The following is an 18,718-nucleotide window of genomic DNA, read 5'->3' as shown; positions in this document are numbered from 1 at the left end:
TAAATATGTTTGTGGTTGCTCTTTATTCCCTTTGTACAAGTATTACAAAAAATAACTGCTGTTTTATAAAAGATTTTTGTTGTACTATGTGCATGCATACTACCTATTTCTAAACCTTGCCATATTGAGGCCTTTATAAACTCTTGATTTATGTAATACTAGTGCAGGTTTGCTTGAAAAAATGTTATGCATATCATAAACTTTTTCAGGTTCTTGTTTAAGTACATTTTTTAAATTGAACAGTAAATTCATTTTGGTTATAATAGTCATTTTGCCTATGTTTCTACAATGAAGTGTGAAATACTTTATAAAAAAATTGTTGACTGACTTATTTAAATGAAGTTCTACATATTTAATTCATTGTGTTGGGTAATTTTTAAAGTTAGGACATACCATTATATAGGCAATATAAAAACCAAAATGACAGGAAATTAAAGGGAAGTAAGAAAATATGTTGTACAGGAAGCTAAATTCAGTTTAAAAAGCCAGACATTTTCTGCTCATTATAAAACCTCTATCTTAAAGGTTCTGCAATAGTACATGAGTATTAATAACTCAGAAGGGGTGTGTCCATATATTTTATTTCACTGAACATTTAAACCCTATTTTTTCTTTTATAGCATCGTTGATGAAATAAGTATATTCTGGTAACATTTAAGATATGTAAATATCATCCTCTGAATGTCAATAAGCAAAAATTTCTGATGAATATCAGTGTAAGTGCTTCGACCACCTCCTATTGAAGTCATTGGGACCAGGATTTGGCCCTAAACTTTTGCATCAGTGCTTCTGCTGTGGAACATGAGCTGCTGTTTCCATAGATGTGATTGCTAGTCTTAATGCAAGGCAGACACAACCAAATTTCTATTGATGGGTGTCCATGTAACATAAATTTGAAAGTGAAAACATCTCTTTAATAGTGATCAAATTCAATTTAGCTGGTATAGTACCCAATGTTTTCTCACATAATGAGGCAGATTCTGATCTTATTTACACCACTATAAAATAGTAACTTCATTCATTTCATGAGGGATGCCTACTGATTTGGTTGACTTTAGTTGGTAGTCCAGATTTATACTGTTGTAACACAAATCAGAATCTGGCCCTATGCCTGGAAGAAAGACTATAAACCAGATCCTCAGCTATACCAGTTCAGCTAAAAGCAGAGTGGCAAAGATGGATGTAGACTACCTTTACATCCTCTTGAATTTGGGGCCAGCTGCATCTTAATGCAACTTAGAACAATCTCAGTAATGTTCCAAGTTGTATCTGGCTGTAACAAATCCCAATGGGACCTGTCAGTCACCAAGGATCACTAGAGTGCAGTGGCACCCCAGTCATGCACCCTACTAAACCTTCAGGGTCACCTTGGGATTCCCTTTACAGAAGTGAAATCCCTAAATTTTCCAGCTGCAAAAGCAGATCAGGGGTATAGGCATGGCAGGCGAAAGGATGAGAATCTTGCTCATAGCGTATATATTAATCCAGTACTCTACACTAAAATTGTTTGGTCTATTGGGCAGGAAATTATTTTTAGTATTGGATGTTACCAAAACGTATTCTTAAAATCTCCACATTAATTTTACTAAGCCCTGACTGTTGTTAAATGCTTCTATGAGACATAACTACTGATTCTGTAGGTCATGTATATGATTTTAGGAGATTTTACTGTGTGTGATTCATGACAGAATATGAGAAATTGTCTTGTACCAGCAACTAGCAAATTTTAAGGCAAATATTTACTATCCATTTGCAATGAAGTGTAAGGAACTACAAAATATACACAAGTGGTGGGAGATGGAATCAAGTTATATACGTATTCAAGAAAAATATAGAAATATTTTGTATTATACATATAGTATGCAATTTTTCAGTGTCTTGCTTTCCGCTCATATTTTTAGAGTGCATCATATTCTTATATTTCTGATGTATTCAAGTGTTGTTAAAACAAAAAAAAAAAAACCTACTATTGTCTAGTAATTAAATCTAGTTATTAAAATGGTTTCATTCTATCTAAAATATAAGGCTATAGTTGAACGTTTTCCCTTTTCTTTACTGAAGATATTAATGACAATACATGAAAGAGCAGGCACCAGTAGTTCTCAGGGAACTGGCAATCTGAACCAGGGATGGAAAGGGCTTCCCAAAATCACCCTATTTGGGGTCAGGCAGGAATATCCCCCCAGGTCAGATTGGCAGAGACCTTGTGGGTTTTTTGCTGTCCTCTGCAGCATGGGTCACCTGCAGGTTTAAAATAGCTTAAATGGTGGATTCTCTGTAACTTGAAGTCTTTAAATGATGCTTTAAGGTCTTCAGTAACTCAGCCAGAGTTTATGGGTCTATTACAGGACTGGGTGGGCAAAGTTCTGCAGCCTGCAATGTGCAGGAGGTCAGACTTTATGGTCCCGTCTGTCATTAAAGTCCATGAGTATAAGCTCCATAACAGTTGGCTAAATCTAATCCTGAAAGATGGTGCCCATATAATCGATGTTACTATTATGTGACTGTTGGGCAGCCAGTATGAAAAGAGTTGGTGGAGCTCAGTTGATCCCACCACAACCATCCCTATTTGTGAGTAAAACATCCCTATTCAGCAAATCATTTAAGTACATACTTTGCTGAATCAGGGCCTTAAACTATCTAACCATTCATGTCTTTGGCCTGTCTCCTGAGACTGCCAACAAAGGTCACAGTGTGTTAAGTTAAGCACATGCACACATCTTGTCAGGATCAGAGCCTAATTGACTTTCTCACCTATAGAGGTGACGATCCCATCACTGTAGGCTTCCAGCATCTCAGTGAGGGTCTGTAGTGTCTCTGTCATGTAATAAAGGACTTCCTTCTGCAGAGTCACCAAGCTAGGGATTTACATGAGCAATAAATTTACACACACACAAATTAAATATAAATTAAAAATCATGAATAGCAAAAGGATGATGCTCATGCTACTTTGGTTGAAATAAATCAAGTCTATGCTTCTTATTCCAGAAAACTGAAAAGTAATAACATTAGAACAAACCATGAAATGCATTGGAGAGAAGCATTTGTATTCTGATTGGCATTTCTGAACTGGTGGTAGCCATCTTGCTAGAAAGTGATAATGTCTGTGACACTTGTAGTAGGGAAGGCCCATTGAAAATGGTTTAAAAAAAATTCCATCTAACTTCAGTACTAGTTGAATGCTCATGAACAGAAAATCGGTATCTTTTTTTTTATGAAGATCACAATAATTACTTACGGATTTCTGAAGCATAATAAAGCAGGATAGAAAATTGTGCATAGACTTATCCCTATAAAATTAATTTCACAAATGATGGTCACTGGCATCTTGATAAAAAATGTCATCAAGAGGATCAAAAAATGTCCGTTGTAAATCAGAGAGACAAGGTTGGTGAGGTACTTATCTTTTGTTGGAATAACTTCTATGGGTGAGAGAGACAAACTTTTGAGCTTACACAGAGCTCTTCTTCAGGTCTGGGAAACATACTCTAGTGTCACTGCTAAATACCAGGTGAAAAGAATTGTTTAGCATAAATTGTTGTTAATACATATTTTAAAGGCCTATTCAAGGTAAAGTGGCCCATTAACACCCATAGAGGGAATAGGAAGGGGGGGGCAAGGCAGTGTGGGGGGGATATTATAGATTACAGATGGTTGTAATAAGGCATATATCCAGCATCTCTAATCACTCCAAAATTTTTAGTGTCTAGCAAAGTTCTGAATTTAAGCTCCCAGGCTCATCTTTTGAAGTGGCTATGCAGGTTGCCTTTGCGACTGAGGACTGAGAGGTCAGAGTGATCACTTTATGAAAAGTCTTCACCCACAGGTGATATGGTAATTTTGTCTTTTATCTTTTTTCTGTGTGAGTTCATTCAAGAGTGAAGTGGCTGCCTGGTTTCACCCACATAGTTGGTATTGGGGCATTCAGTGCACTGGATGAGGTACACCACAGATTGTGATAGCCACACATAGGACCCTTGGATTTTGAAAGGTGTGTTGTGGTAGAGTGTTGATCATCAGAGCAGTGGAGATCTGTCTACAGGTTTTGCATCTGTTATTCTGGCAGGGTCTGGTGCCACTCCGAGTTGGTGAGTCCTGGTATGGGTGGAACTTGCTTCTGATGAGCTTGACAAGGTTATGAGGTTGTTTGAAGGCCAGAAGAGGGGGCTCAGGAAAGATTTCTTTCAGCATGTGGCCCCATTGAGTATGGGTTGTAATTATTTAATGATATCTCAAATACGTTCCAGTATAGGGTGATAGGTAACAACTAGGTGTGCAGTTCGGAGGAGGGGAAATCACTTAGGGTATTTGAGTGGCCTGTTCCATGATAAGATCTACTTCTCTGGTGAAGTGTCCTTGCTTGGTGAAGGTGGATTTAAGTGTTTTATGTGTATATCCTGGACTTTCTCCTTGGAACATATTCTGTGGTATCTGAGTGCATGGCTTTAGCTAACAGATTTCTAGATGTGTTTGGTGATTACTAGATTTGTCATGATAGGTGTGGTGATCTGTTGGTTTCTTGTATATAGTTGTCTGTAGGGTTCCATTGTTGAAGTTGACTGTGGTATCCAAGAAGCTGATGCTAGTGTGGTAGTGTTCTACAGAGACTTGATGGATGGATGGTGGTTACTGAAGTTGTGTGGAAATCTAAGAAGAAATTTAGGTCATCTGTCCAGAAGATGAAAATATATTTGATGTATCTCAGGTATATTATTTGTGTTGGGGTTTTGTAATGCATAGTTATAAATCTCTCTGCTGTAATGTGCAATAAGTGCAATATACAAATGCAAATACAACCATTGTGTTTCATAGAAAAGTAATTCACTGTGGAAGACAAATGCCCTTTGTATATGTGTGTGTGTGGAGGGGGGATGACTCAGATCTTAAATCCATGACCAATCTAGGACTCAGTATTGCTTATCTCTGCCCTTCCAAGGCTTAGAAGCAAGTGCTGGGTCCCACTTGGAAACTGGAAACCCCTCTGTCTCAAGTAAAAAGTCATCAACCTTAAAGTCAAGACAAATATATGTATAAAAAAATAGCTGAGGGCTGAATCTTGCCTTTCAAGCCATGGGCATCTCTTTGAAGCTATTCTGGGGTTTAGAATTCTGGAACTAGTCTTGAGGAGACAGAGTAGTGAGCAGAGAATAGGTGTGCTTGCCAAAGGTAAATGGTAATTCATCACATGGTTATCACTGCTGCATTTGTGAAATGTGGTGAAGAAAATAAGCCCAGCTTGTGAGGTGGCACAAGAGTATAAGGGGGCATAAAGGATCACTTTACTTCCTTGTGCCAGGTTACTACTGCATAGATAGCAGCACACATTAATATGTGAATATTGTGTTTTAGATGCTTTCTAGTTGTGGTCTTAATGATAATAGTTAATATAGTAATATAGGAAAATGCTTGCTGGACTATGCTGTCCAGAATCCTTAATAGGATGTTGAATTAGTCTGTGACTTTGGAGAATGTAAAAATTTTTGGAAAAGTAAAGCATGGTGGATTTTAGCAGCAAAACTCAGTTTTTCCTTTATGTATATATTTGGGGGGGTATGTGTGGATATAATAAATAGGAGCACAGGCCACACTTTCTGATAAATAAAACCTCAGTTTCACATATATAGGTGGAGAGGAAGGGATCTGAAACAGCCAGGGGAGAAGTCAAGGAAGGTATCGAGAAGTCCAAAAGCACCACATAGCCTGCTTCTATGGAATTACTTAATGTCTAGCCACCCTGACTATGAATAGTGGTCGTTATGTTTGTTTTGTTGTAAATAAACTGGTTAATTTGAGTAATGAACAGATGACTCCTGCAAAATAATTCAGTGTTCACCAGTCTGTTTTCAAGGTTGCTGAATTAAAAATATAAATGTGAAATAAGCCTTGAAATGGAAATCTGTCTTTTAACCCAAGACACAGATTAAAATTTTAAATTAACAAAAATGAGTTAGAGTCAAAATATCCTGAGTTGTACCAATCAAGATGTGTGTATACTGTTCCCTACTGTACCCAGTGGAATGGATAGTTGCTGTGAGCGTCAAGTGACGGGCCAGACACTACAGGGGAATGCTTCAGAAGAGCTCGGGGACTGAGATACAGCAAGTGTTAATCTCAAGGCAATGTACGGGTGGCAGAGCTCTGAGGAGGTTGTCTTGTAGCTAACAGTCTGGGGGCTGATACCCAGGTTACCACCATCAAGTCTTTCCCTGGCTGAGGCAAGGGGGTAACAAGGTGACTCACAGTCCTGGGCACCCTGAGAAAGTGTCACAGCTGGTTTGACAGTCTTCTCTCCCTCAGGAACTGAAGAGGCTCTCATAGACCTCGAAGAGGAAAGGATTCAGGAGAACTCCCTTGCTTTTTGGATCCTTTTCAATGACATATAGAGCACCTGCCTATATACGAGCTTCACCAAGGCAGAAGAGGCACTTAGCACATCTACTGTTAATGGAAACAGCGGCTTCACAGAAGGGCCAGGATTTGAATCCTGTAGGCTTTGACTCTGCCACGTCCAGGGGGGTCCTGTGTCAGATCCCTCCCAGCTGAGAAAACTACTACTCCTTTTCCTTCACATCCCACATCCCAACAAGCTTAAACTAGCTAACTCTAAATACACTGATAATTATAACTTGAACACTAAGAAATAACTAGAGAGGAAACAATCACCCAGGACACTGCATGGATTCCCTCTCACAGTCATGGGTAGTAAAAAGCAGTTGTGTAGTGGAATCAGAATGGCCCCGCCTTCAGCAGCATGGGGGTGGAGTTAGAAAGCTGCATGGGGGCAGGGTTAGAGGGCCAGACTGGTGGGGCGATGCTATAGTTTCCCCACTGGTAAAAGGGAACTGGAAGGGCAATTGCATCCACTCCACCCTTTATACACTCAGCTATATCAAGAGGGCTGTACCCCATGGACACACCTTTTCAAAAAAATGCCAGTCTCATGTTCCTGGGGTGCCCGCACCCTAGAAGTGGAATTCATGTGGCTAAACCCTTGAAGAAGAACTACATGTTTCATGTTACAGCACCAAATTTTCATTCTGTGGTTTATAAAATACAAATAAACACAGGAGTTAAAAGAGCATGCTACCTTCTTTTATATGTGTACTTAGTTCTCATCTAACTTTCTCAGGACTTCAGAGGTTTCAGTGAAAGAGACAACAGCATCGTCAAAACTCCCACTGACTTCAACAGGGCCAGCATTTCACCCATTATCTTTGCTTATAGCTATACTTCAATTTGAATTTTTCATTCTCTTGGTGAGGCTTAACTATCACGGTGTCACTGAGAGCTATAGTAACAGGATTGTAACACACAATTCTATTCCCTCCTCATCCAGTGGCTGTCAGTGAATACAGTCAATATTTGGGTTGTACTCAAGTTTTTGAGCTCCCTTCTGGTCCACAGTACTGCATTCTATATGCATATGTTTCCATTCATATGAATTATAATCATTTTTATTATTTATATGCTCAAATAATTTATTTAATTTTGCAATATTTTTAAATACATTCAGAGTGGGTTTTTTTAAACTTTTCGCTCAACTACAAATCTGGAATGATAAATGCCTTGTCAAATATTTATGCTATGGATTTCACACTATTTTTGAGAAAGTTTTTTGCAGAACATTTTGACAATAATGTCCCAGCTCTCATAGTGCCAGAGGGGTGATTGCTAGTTTAAAGATACAATGTCTCTGCCGGTCTTTCAGAATAGGATTGTCTGATTTTTGACTCGGCGCTTGAAAGTTACTTACAACCAGAACATTTTTAAAAAGCAAACCACAATTTTAGTTTACATTTTGTGTTAGCTTGTTCTGTATAAACTGACCATTTTAGATGAAAATTAATATTTAAGTGTTTAATTGAAGATTGTGGGTTGATTATTCTGAAGAAACCTAGCTATTCTAATCTTCTTGAAAGTCCTAGGAGTCAAAACAATCTGTACCTCTTCCTTGTATTTTGTGATTAATTATTCTATGGTCCTTTGCTTTATCTTGTTTCATGTATTGAAGGGAGGTTACTTTTTTAAAAAAAAATCATGCACAAGAATAAAATACAACAGTTCAAAAACTGCTTAATTTAAGCCTTCTATGACTTACAACATCTTCTGTGTTTTATTTGACAATGGGGTTATTCGACTTGAAATTAAAATATTGATGTAGCTTTCAGTGACGTGCACTAAAACCTCTTTATAAATATTTGAAAAGAAGCTGTTCAATGGACTCTGCAAGACAGGAGGCTGGCCTATGACAGCCAATTAATTATCACAATCAGAGGAACTCTAGACAAAGTACCCTCACAATTAATGTGAAGGCTAATTAAAATTCGTGTCCTGTAAAAGTCACTTGACTCCCAGTTATGATTAAGTAGGCAAGGTCATCAGAACACAGCAAGTGTTAGGGCTGAAAGCAAGTGCCTAGTACTGCAGCAACAGATAAAGCGTGTTGTCATGCTTTGAAGGGCTGGACAGGAAATATGGATTAAAGTTCATCGTTCCCACTGTGAAGTGTGAAGGACTGACAGGACACCAACAATTTTCTGGCCTCACTGCTATACATTAGTGCAGCACTTGACTCATTGCTTCCAAGACTGAAACTCACTAGACTGTTAAAGTTGCACATAGGCCCTGTGTAAACATCATCTGCACCAGTTTAAGAATATCTGTCAACTGCATAAGTGCTCTCATCACGTACTATGCAGTGTTGTTGTAGCTGTGAGGTAATAGTTTGTATTGGACCTGCTTCTGTTGGTGAGAGACACAAGCTTTTGTGCTTACACAGAGTGACCTGAAGAAGAGCTCTGTGTAAACTCAAAAGCTTGTCTGTCTTACCAACAGAAGTTGGTCCAATAAAAGATTTTACCTCATACACCTTGTCTCTCATCATGTGCTTTTGTTATAGATTAATGACCATCATAGGATTGAAAAATTGACCATATCTCTGAGTAGTCCTGATTTTATTAACCAATCTGGTCATCTACAATTGGATTTTCTCAGGGAAAAGAACTACTAATTATGTGGCAAAAAAAAACCTTTTTTTTCTCTTGCCCATCTGAATTTTCATGCTTTTGACCCTTTGGAAGAGTTTTGTTTATCCAAAAGCAGTAATCTCAAAGATGAACAAAATGATCTTGAAAGTATGGTATCCTAGACTATACATAACTTCTGCTTTAAAAATAGCAGGGGGCGAGGGGGTGTCTTTTCAAGAACATAAAATAAAAATGTATAATTAAGTTTAAAAAATCCCTTGAAAACTGGATATGTTAATGAAGCAAAAAAAGAAGCATACGACTGTCATAAACACATTTTGAAATAGTAAAATATGAAATGTGGTCACACTTTCAATTTTAAGAAATTTGGAATTTACTGTCATTCTTAAATTCCTTATTGGACAAATACATTGTGACAAATTTAAGATTGATGCAAGATCTAAATGTTTATCACTTCTCTTTTTGGTTGTTGAAATCACTGCTGCAAGCATGCTTTCATGATGTCATTTTCTGTACACATTATAAGCTCTTTGACTAGAACCAGACATCAGAATAATAATGTCCAGTACAGGGAGTGAAAGTAGTAATGTGTTTTATTACATTATCCTTTCCCTGTCAATTCTAACAGACTGCACAGTTCACTTTTTTACAGGTTGCCTGGATTGTAATAGAAGAGACATGCCCAGCCCACTAAATTTCATTATATATATATATCTCTAACTATGGAATTAGAGCATAGTCTTCTCATTCTTGGCCTCATTCAATGTGACAGGAAGCATTTGTGTTCATCCAAAGGCTATAATCAGCGCTCAGTACTGAAGCAGAATCATCACCTTTCTAACTTCTATTCAACACTTCCTTATCTATGTGACAAGGTACTCACCAAGGTACTCACCAAGGTACATCTCAATTCCAGCTCGCTATAGCACAGGACTTGGGCATCTTTAAACAAGCAGGAAATATTTATTTCCTTGGCTATAAAAGCTGAATCCAGTATGACTACAGACATGTTTATTGTGAACTTCTTTTGTTTCATACTTTAAAAATCTTTTCATACTTTTAATCTTAAACTGAGCTGGTATGATGGGTCAGGAAGCTTTGAACCGTCATTGTTTTAACATATATGCAATGTGTCTCGGGTGGCATGTGACCAGGATTCATCACCAAATTTGGTCCACTGGTTGGATCATTTGAATTTTGTTCTCATACAACAGATCAAATACACCTTCATTGCAAGCAGAAGGTGTGCAACCCAGGAGAAGAGGGAATTATTTAACTAAAAGTAATAGCATGAAACTGATAACTTAGACTACAAGCTGTATTATCTAACTCGAGGATCTCCTCCATGCTAATGCACAGCACAGGGTATTCTGCCAATGGCAGCATGGCTCCACTGGATGATCTGCTGCCTTCGGAGCGGCCAGTGGAGCCACAAGCTGCTGTCTTTACACAGTCCGGGGCTTACATCTCTGCAGATCTCCAAAATCCTTACAGACACCAAAATCCACAGGTCTCCTAACCACTCTCTCCAGAGAGGACAGGGAAGCCAGCACAACATTTTTGTGTCTCTTTAGTCTCCTTAGGCATACGAGGGACCTACCATGGAAGGTAACAGGGTGATAAGTAATACCTAGCATGACTTTTGACAAGAACAAATCATGCCAAACCAACCTAATTTCCTTCTTTGACAGGATTAACAGCCTTGTGAAATTAAAGATTTTTAAAATGCTATGATCATGAAATGTACTAAAATGAATCATGAATTTGGTAGGGCCATGCATATGAGGAAAGGCCAAACAAAACTGGACGTGTTTAGACTTGAGAAAAGAAGACTGAGAAGCTGGGGGGTTTTGGTCTTCACAATTTACCAAGTGTTGTAGTAGATTCGCCTGGACATTTTTAAAGCAAGATTGCATGTTTTTTTTTTCAAAAAGATATGATCTAGTTCAAACAGGAATTAATTCAGGGAAATCCTACAGCCTGATTCTAGTAAGTCTTTTGACAGTCTCACATGAAATTCTCATAATCAAACTAGGGGAATGTGGTCTAGATTACATTACTATAAAGTGGGTACACAACTAATTGGAGAACCATCCTCAATGAGTACTTATCTATTGTTCCTTGGCAAACTGGGAGGCTGGATCTGGCAGGCTCCTGCAGGGATCTGTCATGGGTCAGATACTATTCAACATTTTTATTAATGACTACGAGATTAGATAAAGAGTATGCTTATAAAATTTGCAGATGATGGCGAGCCGGGAGGGGTTACTAGCATGTTGGAGGACAGGATTAGGATTCAAAATGACCTTTATTAATTGGAGAATTGTTCTGAAATCAACAAGATGAAAGTCAATAAAGATAAGTGCAAAGTACTACACTTAGAGAAAAAGAATCAAATGCAAATATACAAAATGGGGAATAACTGGCCAGGCAGTAATACTATGGAAAAGGATCTGGAGGTTCTAGTGGAACACAAATTGAGTTTGAGCCAACAATGTGAAGCAGTTTCAAAAAAGGCTAATCATTCTGGGATGTATTAAGAGGAGTGTTATATGTAAGATGCAGGAGGTAATTGTTCCTCTCAGCACTGATGACAACCCCAAGGGGGCCACGTTGTCCCATTTTGGGCACCACATTTTAGGAAAGACATGGACAAAGCCGAGAGGAGAGTAACAAAAATGAGAAAATGTTTAGAAACCCTGACATATGAGTAGGGTCTTACTAAATTCACGGCTGTGAAAAACACATCAAGGACTGTGAAATCTGTTTTTTTTTGTGTGTGTGTCCTTTTACCCTATATTATAGGCATCATTTCTCAGACTGAGGGGGCATGACCTAAAAGGGGGTCACAAGGCTATTGTAGGGGGATCACGGTATTGCCACCCTTATTTCTGCACTGCCTTCAGAACTGGGCACCCACCCAGCAGCCACCACTGGCTAGCCGCCCAGCTCGGAAGGCAGCGCAGAAGGAAGGGTGGCAGTACCACAAGCCCTCCTATAATGGCACTTTTCATATTTATATTTTGCTGTTTTAAAATACATGTTCATGCTTTGTTACAACACCATGAAATTTAAGATTTAAATATCTGAAACCATGAAATTCAAGATTTTTAAAATGCTATGATCGTGAAATTTACTAAAAGGATGTGTGAATTTGGTAGGGCCATGCATATAAGGAAAGGTTAAAAAAAACAAGGACCTTTTTAGACTTGAGGAAAGAAAACTGAGAAGGGAGTGGGGGAGCTCAGTGTTCACAATTTACCAAGTGTTGTGGTAGATTCTCCATCACTGGGCATTTTAAAAGCAAGATTGCATGTTTTTTTTCTAAATATATGCTCTAGTTCAAACAGGAATTAATTCAGGGAAATCCTATAGCTTTTGTGATTCAGGAGGTCAGACTAGACGAATACAGTGGTCCCTTCTGGTTTTATAATCTACAATTTTTTGTGGAAGCGCTTGAGACATCTTTAATTAATTGAAATCTGTCTAACAAATGTAATGTTCATTTGCTAATCAAAGCATTACCAGTAGCATGTATTTTCCATTTTTTTTATTTTGAAGAAGGAAGCCATCGCATTGACTAGCAGCAATTATGATGCTAAGATAAAAGACACATGTTTCACATACATAGCGGCCTGTTATCAATTTAAAGCTAATGGACAATATTATTCAATGCTGAGCCCTAACTATGTGTGAGATTGAACGAGCTGATGATAATCACAGAATCAGAAAAAAGGCTATGTGCTGCATTAGATGAATAACTCCATTAGCAATTTAATGTTAATGACTGAGCCTAATAAATATAACTCTCAGACAAAACTGTCCTTAAAAGAATATTCAGGTTGTGAATTGAACCCACAAATTTATGGAAGCTTGCAGTTAAGCCAAAAACCAGCTACGGCGCATGGTTATAATAGCTAACCTTAAGAGACTAGCCTGAAGGGCTTAGATAATGGAGGTTTGATATGTCTGCAGATTCACATTATAACCCTTGAGAAAAATGATCTATCTTACACTGCGTAGCGATCTGGAAGGTCATTGAGTAAGAAGTAATTCTCAGCATCAATAAACTGTGAAATGTGCTTGCTTTTTTAAAAAAAAAAATTAATTACAGTTGGTATTTTGAAGCTGAAGTAATGTTGGCCACCTTGCAGAAAAGTGATATTTGTGCTACTGGCCATATTGATGGAGACGAAGGTGCTGTTACCATTAGCTCCAGAGACCCAGATCTAAGGCCATACCTTGACTCAGGGTCCTGAAGCAGTAGCACAAGAGAACCAGTTCCAAAAGGGATGTTTCTTTCTTCTCCCAGAACATGGTTCAGCTGGTTGACATTTCTTTCACATCCCCACCCTACTGTAGGGAGCTTTTTTCAGTTTGTTCTCAGCATGCAAGCTCCTCTTCTCCCAAATGCTGGCTGAGTGTGAGTCTCAGACAGTGCCAGAAGAGATTAGCCAGCAGGTCACATGAGATAACTGGGAATTAAACTGGTATATTCAGCATAATTCAAGGAAAGGGCATAAATTGTAACCACGCACTCTATCAAAGGGATGAGCCTCTAAATGTTACGATTGTGTAAAATGTTGTGTCTACCACTCATAGCAGCAGTGACCAGAAACACCCCGTTTCGCTTCAGCTGCCCAGCAGCTGATTAAGCCCGATTTTCTCCAAGTCTCATACCTGCTGTCCACATTCCCGCAAATCCCCATCTGCCTCTTCAGTCTACCTCCTGCTCCCCACTCTCCCCTAACCTCTTCACAGTTTCCAAACTATAGACTACAGAGGGCAGCCATCTTGACTGAGGACAACCTGTGACCTCAGTCCCTTTGCAAGTAATGGGAGAGAACAGCCATTTTGTGTAAGGGCAAATGTTTGCAAGAATAGCCATTGGGACATCAGGAGAACCATTAAAAAAATCAATATACATTTGTGAGAGCAGGTATTTCCAAAGAACAGGTAGGGAAATAGGAGGGCAGGCAAAGGAAAAATATGGATACACAGTAATTTATTTCTTAATGATAAGGCTTGTTATAAAATATTATCCCTATATGTAAAATATCTCCCCCCCACACACACACACACTAAACTCCTTTTCCAGAGCAATTGCCCCACTACACAAGCCTTTCCCCACTAGCCTCATTCACCAACCCCAGTCTTCCTGAAAACCTTCCATGTTTCCCCAGACAGCCACCCTCCTCCTTGAGCACAGCCTCTCCTCCACATCAACCAGTGCATAGGCATCACCTGCCTTAGGGATGCTTGGAATCTGCTAGGACCTTTTGCTTTTTGAGTCATCATGTGGGATTCCAGGATCCAAACAGTTAAATGTTGCATGTTCCAATGCCATTACAAGGATCTGGAGACTGTGAAGGCCACGGCTAAGCTATGTGTCCCACTGATCTGCCATCTCCTAGTGCTGTTTCTGGAAGCCAGACTTCTAACCCCACCCATGAGAGAATGTCTTTCTCCATATGAGACTTAGGGCACGTCTTCTCTGACAACGTTTTAACCACCTCCATGAGGGGCGTAGCTACCAGCGCTGGGAGCACGGCTCCCAGCACTGGGGCACTGTCTATACTGGCATGTTACAGCGCTGAAACTTGCAGCGCTCAGGGGTGGATTTTTTTCACACCCCTGAACAAGAAAGTTGCAGCACTGTAAAGGGCCAGTGTAGACAAGCACTTAATATTTTATGTGAGCAATGCTTTGAGTTTGTGGGCTGCAGAAACATGCACAAGGCATTAAAGGGGCTTGTACACAGGTTGTCACATTGTGGAAACAAGATTTGCATTTTAGTTAATCCAGCCTCATGCCATTAATTGTCTTAATGGGAAATGAGTACACTTGTAGCCGATGCTTTAGAAGGTCTCTGAAAGCATTCCAATCTTATATGAAGTATAAAATGTTTTCAGGATGCTGAAAAATGATTATCTATGAGTAATATATACTTGATATACATAATATTGATATTTGTGATGTGTAACTAGGAACATGGTAATGAAAAGTACTACTTATAGGACCAAACAGTTTTGCTCATGCAAACACAAGTATGGCATTTTAATATAATCTACTTAAGCATTTTATCACCATGCTTTTGGCTGATTAAATCAGTTTGTTATACTCTAGGACATAAAATCCGGCCTTCACGCACTCGAAACGTCTAATGTGAGCTGGGAGGGAGGGGTCAGTGTTCAGAATGAGTGTCAGTAGAAATTAGAGACCACTTAGAAGTCTGCCTAGCAAATCTGCTGCTTCATGCCAATTTTGTTAGGTTCACTGTGCCGTCAGGGCAGATAAGATTTTAAAGACGTTTACGCTGAAGGTAATAGAGCCTGAAGATCCTGGAGAGTAAGAACGCCACTTTGTGACAGTCTACCCCTTCATTAGTCTTATACAAAAGGGAACAGCAGGAACGGTCTCCAAAAGGAAGTCTACAGTTTATCAGCAGCACCTAGAATGAAATACTAGAAGCCACTTCCCAAATTTTCCCTGCAGGAATAGTAATTGCAGTGCCTTCATTTCCCAACATTTCTGATCATGAACAGCTTGTTCTGATCAGGTGTTTCCTAATTTTGGAGCCAGGCCTGACCTCCTTATTTAGGAAAAATTTTCATAGACTTCAATGGATATTTTAAATGGCTAAGGACTGCAGTACTTAACACATAACTGCTTGCGGGATCGCGGGGGCAGGGGAAGGAATCTAGTTTTTGGAAGCCAAAAGAAATTAAGTAATCTGAAGTACTTCACCTAATGCAGAGTTCCAGAGTAGCCCCCGATTTTGACATCCTGTATGTACCCACACTGAATGCATCCGATGAAGTGAGCTGTAGCTCACGAAAGCTTATGCTCAAATAAAAATCTGTTAGTCTCTAAGGTGCCGCAAGTCCTCCTTTTCTTTTTGCGAATACAGACTAACACGGCTGCTACTCTGAAACCTAGGAATAACTAGCTGTGTAGAGAAACCCGAGTGGCCTATAGCGAACAACTTCCTTCATTCCTTTACCCTTTTCTTTCCAGCCCTCAACAGGCATTTAACATTGGCTGACATCTAGCCGGAGTTCATCATTAGTTCTTAGTAGACCTCGTAGTTTTTTAAAGTAATTTCCCTTGTCTCATGTGTACAATATGCATGGAAAGTACAGAGCTGCACAGCTAGCACTGTTAAGACATGTAGGCAGGCCTATTCAGGCTCAGACAATGAAGGAGAATACATAGCCAAAGCTGAAAGAATTGAATTTTTATTCAGTGTTCGGGCTGAGGCTAGTTCCTATTTTTTTGGTCCAAACTACAAGCAGCCTTCGTGTGCAAAAATGTTCTAAACCTGAGAGCCCAGCTAACTGCATTAATGTGAACTATGTCTATGTTCAGGAACAGGGTAATGTATCTTAAAGACACAGTTCATAGCATAGTGGGTTATTCATGCTTAATGAACCCAGCAAAGTAAAATGGTAGACATCACTCATGGCCCGCTATATATTTTTATTGGCCTGTTAAAATGTATAGTAAAATCATTTACTGAGGAATAAAGGCAGCAGGAGGTTGTGGTTAATGAGAGATTGTGAAATACACTTTGCATATAATGCGCCTTTTGATACTATGTCGTATTTTTCCTTTGGTTCTGAAAAATAACATAGTGGCAGGGAACATCAGTATTATGCATATATATGTCGTCTTCCTATCCCATGCCCAGGAAGCTGATATCTTGGGATTCAGTGAAAGCTGTTCAACTTCTGTAAGAAAAAAAACTGTCCAAGTCCTTCTGCACACTAATTTTTCAGCCTTTGTATGACCTTTTTAGCTGTAAAAAACAAGTGAAGTTTTTAATTAATTTGGCTTTTCCTTGGCCATTTTTGTAAAGACATGACATTTTCTTAAATATTTCTATCAGCCTTAGGCTGGAGTTGCATGATAAGCCAGTAAGTAGGACACTATAATAGGGCTGGGGAGACCTGGGTTCAAGTTTCTAATCCAATACAGACCTCTTGGGCAATTCACTTAGATTCTGTCTCTCATTTCCTCATTGAAGGCTAGCAGTACATTGGGGGCACATGACCAGGAGTTGTCGCCGCTTTGAACCAATACTGTTCAATGTGTACATCAATGATCTATCAGTGACTCTCTTGCACAAGTTTATATATGCTGATGACAGCTGCTGCAGCTACCCAGCTCAGTCCTTCTCAGAAATTGACAAGGTCTTGAATGCTTACATGAAGCTCGTGGTAGACTATTGTAGTTGATGGCTCCTGCACCCAAGCTTTTCCTGTACTGTTTCTAGTGTATTTCACCTGCATAAAGCAAGCGTAAGCCACGAGTTAAATGTTTTCCTCAACAGCATGATCCATACTCGGTTTACCTCAGTGTGACATTGGATAGATCATTAATGTACTGCAACCACTTGAGTAAGACGGCAGCCAAAGTCAGCTCTCAAAACAACCTGCTCAGAAAATTGGCCGGTTCAACTTGGGGTGGGAGTGCCTATACGCTGAGAACATCAACCCTTGCCCTCTGCTATTCAACTGAAGAGTACTGTGCTCCTGTCTGGTGTTGCTCATCTCACACAAAGCTGGTCGATGTAGAGCTTAACAAAGTAATGTGTAATGGGACCTTATGGGCAACTCCATTGCTATGGCTACTAATACCGAGAGGCCATCTCATGGTGAATATGAAGCGGTGCTATGTTACTGTCATGCTGCTGGCCAAGGTCCATGAGAATAGTGACCTGCCATTGTACACAGGCCTCTTCAACCACCCACCAGCTCGCCTGTCTTCTAGACACCCTTGATGGTAATTTATGCCACGACAGGACATGATGGTGGAATCTGCTTAGTGCAATGAGTGGTCAGCAATGACGGTCATTAAGCACTCTCTTGTCATTGACCCACCATCTGTCCATCAAGGCGCCTGTGATCATCTCTGAACCGGTTTTGAACAGGACAGGGCAACTGTGTCACCAATCTCTTTAAATGGGGATTTTTTTCTAATGACCCGCAGTGCAGCTGTGGTCAACATCAGACTATGTTGCATATCCTTGATGAGAGCCCACTGACTTATTCTGGTGGCGGGCTACCGGCTCTCCACCTAGCTGATGATGATGTCATCAAATGGGCTGGGCACATTGTGCATAGATTGATATTGCCCATCAGTAAAATGGGGATAATAGCACTTCCCCATTTCCTGTGGGTGTTCTGTGGTTAAATACATTAAAGATTGTGAGTCACTCAGGTACTACAGTAATGGTGGCCCTAGAAGTACTACGACAGATAGATACTACAGTGATGGGCATTATAGAATTTAAGGCTTGATCTACACTACTAATATCAGTATAACTATGTCAGTATAATGCCCAGCCCTGACCGACGCCGTTATACCAGCCTAACTCCTGGTGTTGAGAGTGCTATGCTGACAGGAGGCCTTCTCTTGTCAACTTAGCTACTGCTTCTCAATGAAGCTCTCCCATCTGCGTAGATAGCACCTTTACTAAGCACTACAGCACCGCAGAAGCATCAGTGCAGCCCTGTAAGTGTACACAAGTCCTAAATATAATTTTTTCTTTATCTTCTCCAACATTTCCAGCAATCCGCTGCTGCATGACAATCCCTCTTTTGATTCATGATGTTTATTCTTCCCGCTTTACCTTCTATCACAAATGACACAACAAGCGAACAATCTCAGCCAACCAAATGTAACAAAAATGAAGCAAAAGTGTTTTTAATCTTCTTTCTGAGGCTTGG

The sequence above is a fragment of the Eretmochelys imbricata genome, chromosome 11 (assembly GCF_965152235.1).
Source record: "Eretmochelys imbricata isolate rEreImb1 chromosome 11, rEreImb1.hap1, whole genome shotgun sequence".
NCBI classification, from domain to species: domain Eukaryota; kingdom Metazoa; phylum Chordata; order Testudines; family Cheloniidae; genus Eretmochelys; species Eretmochelys imbricata.
Note: the sequence above shows the minus strand (reverse complement) of the source record.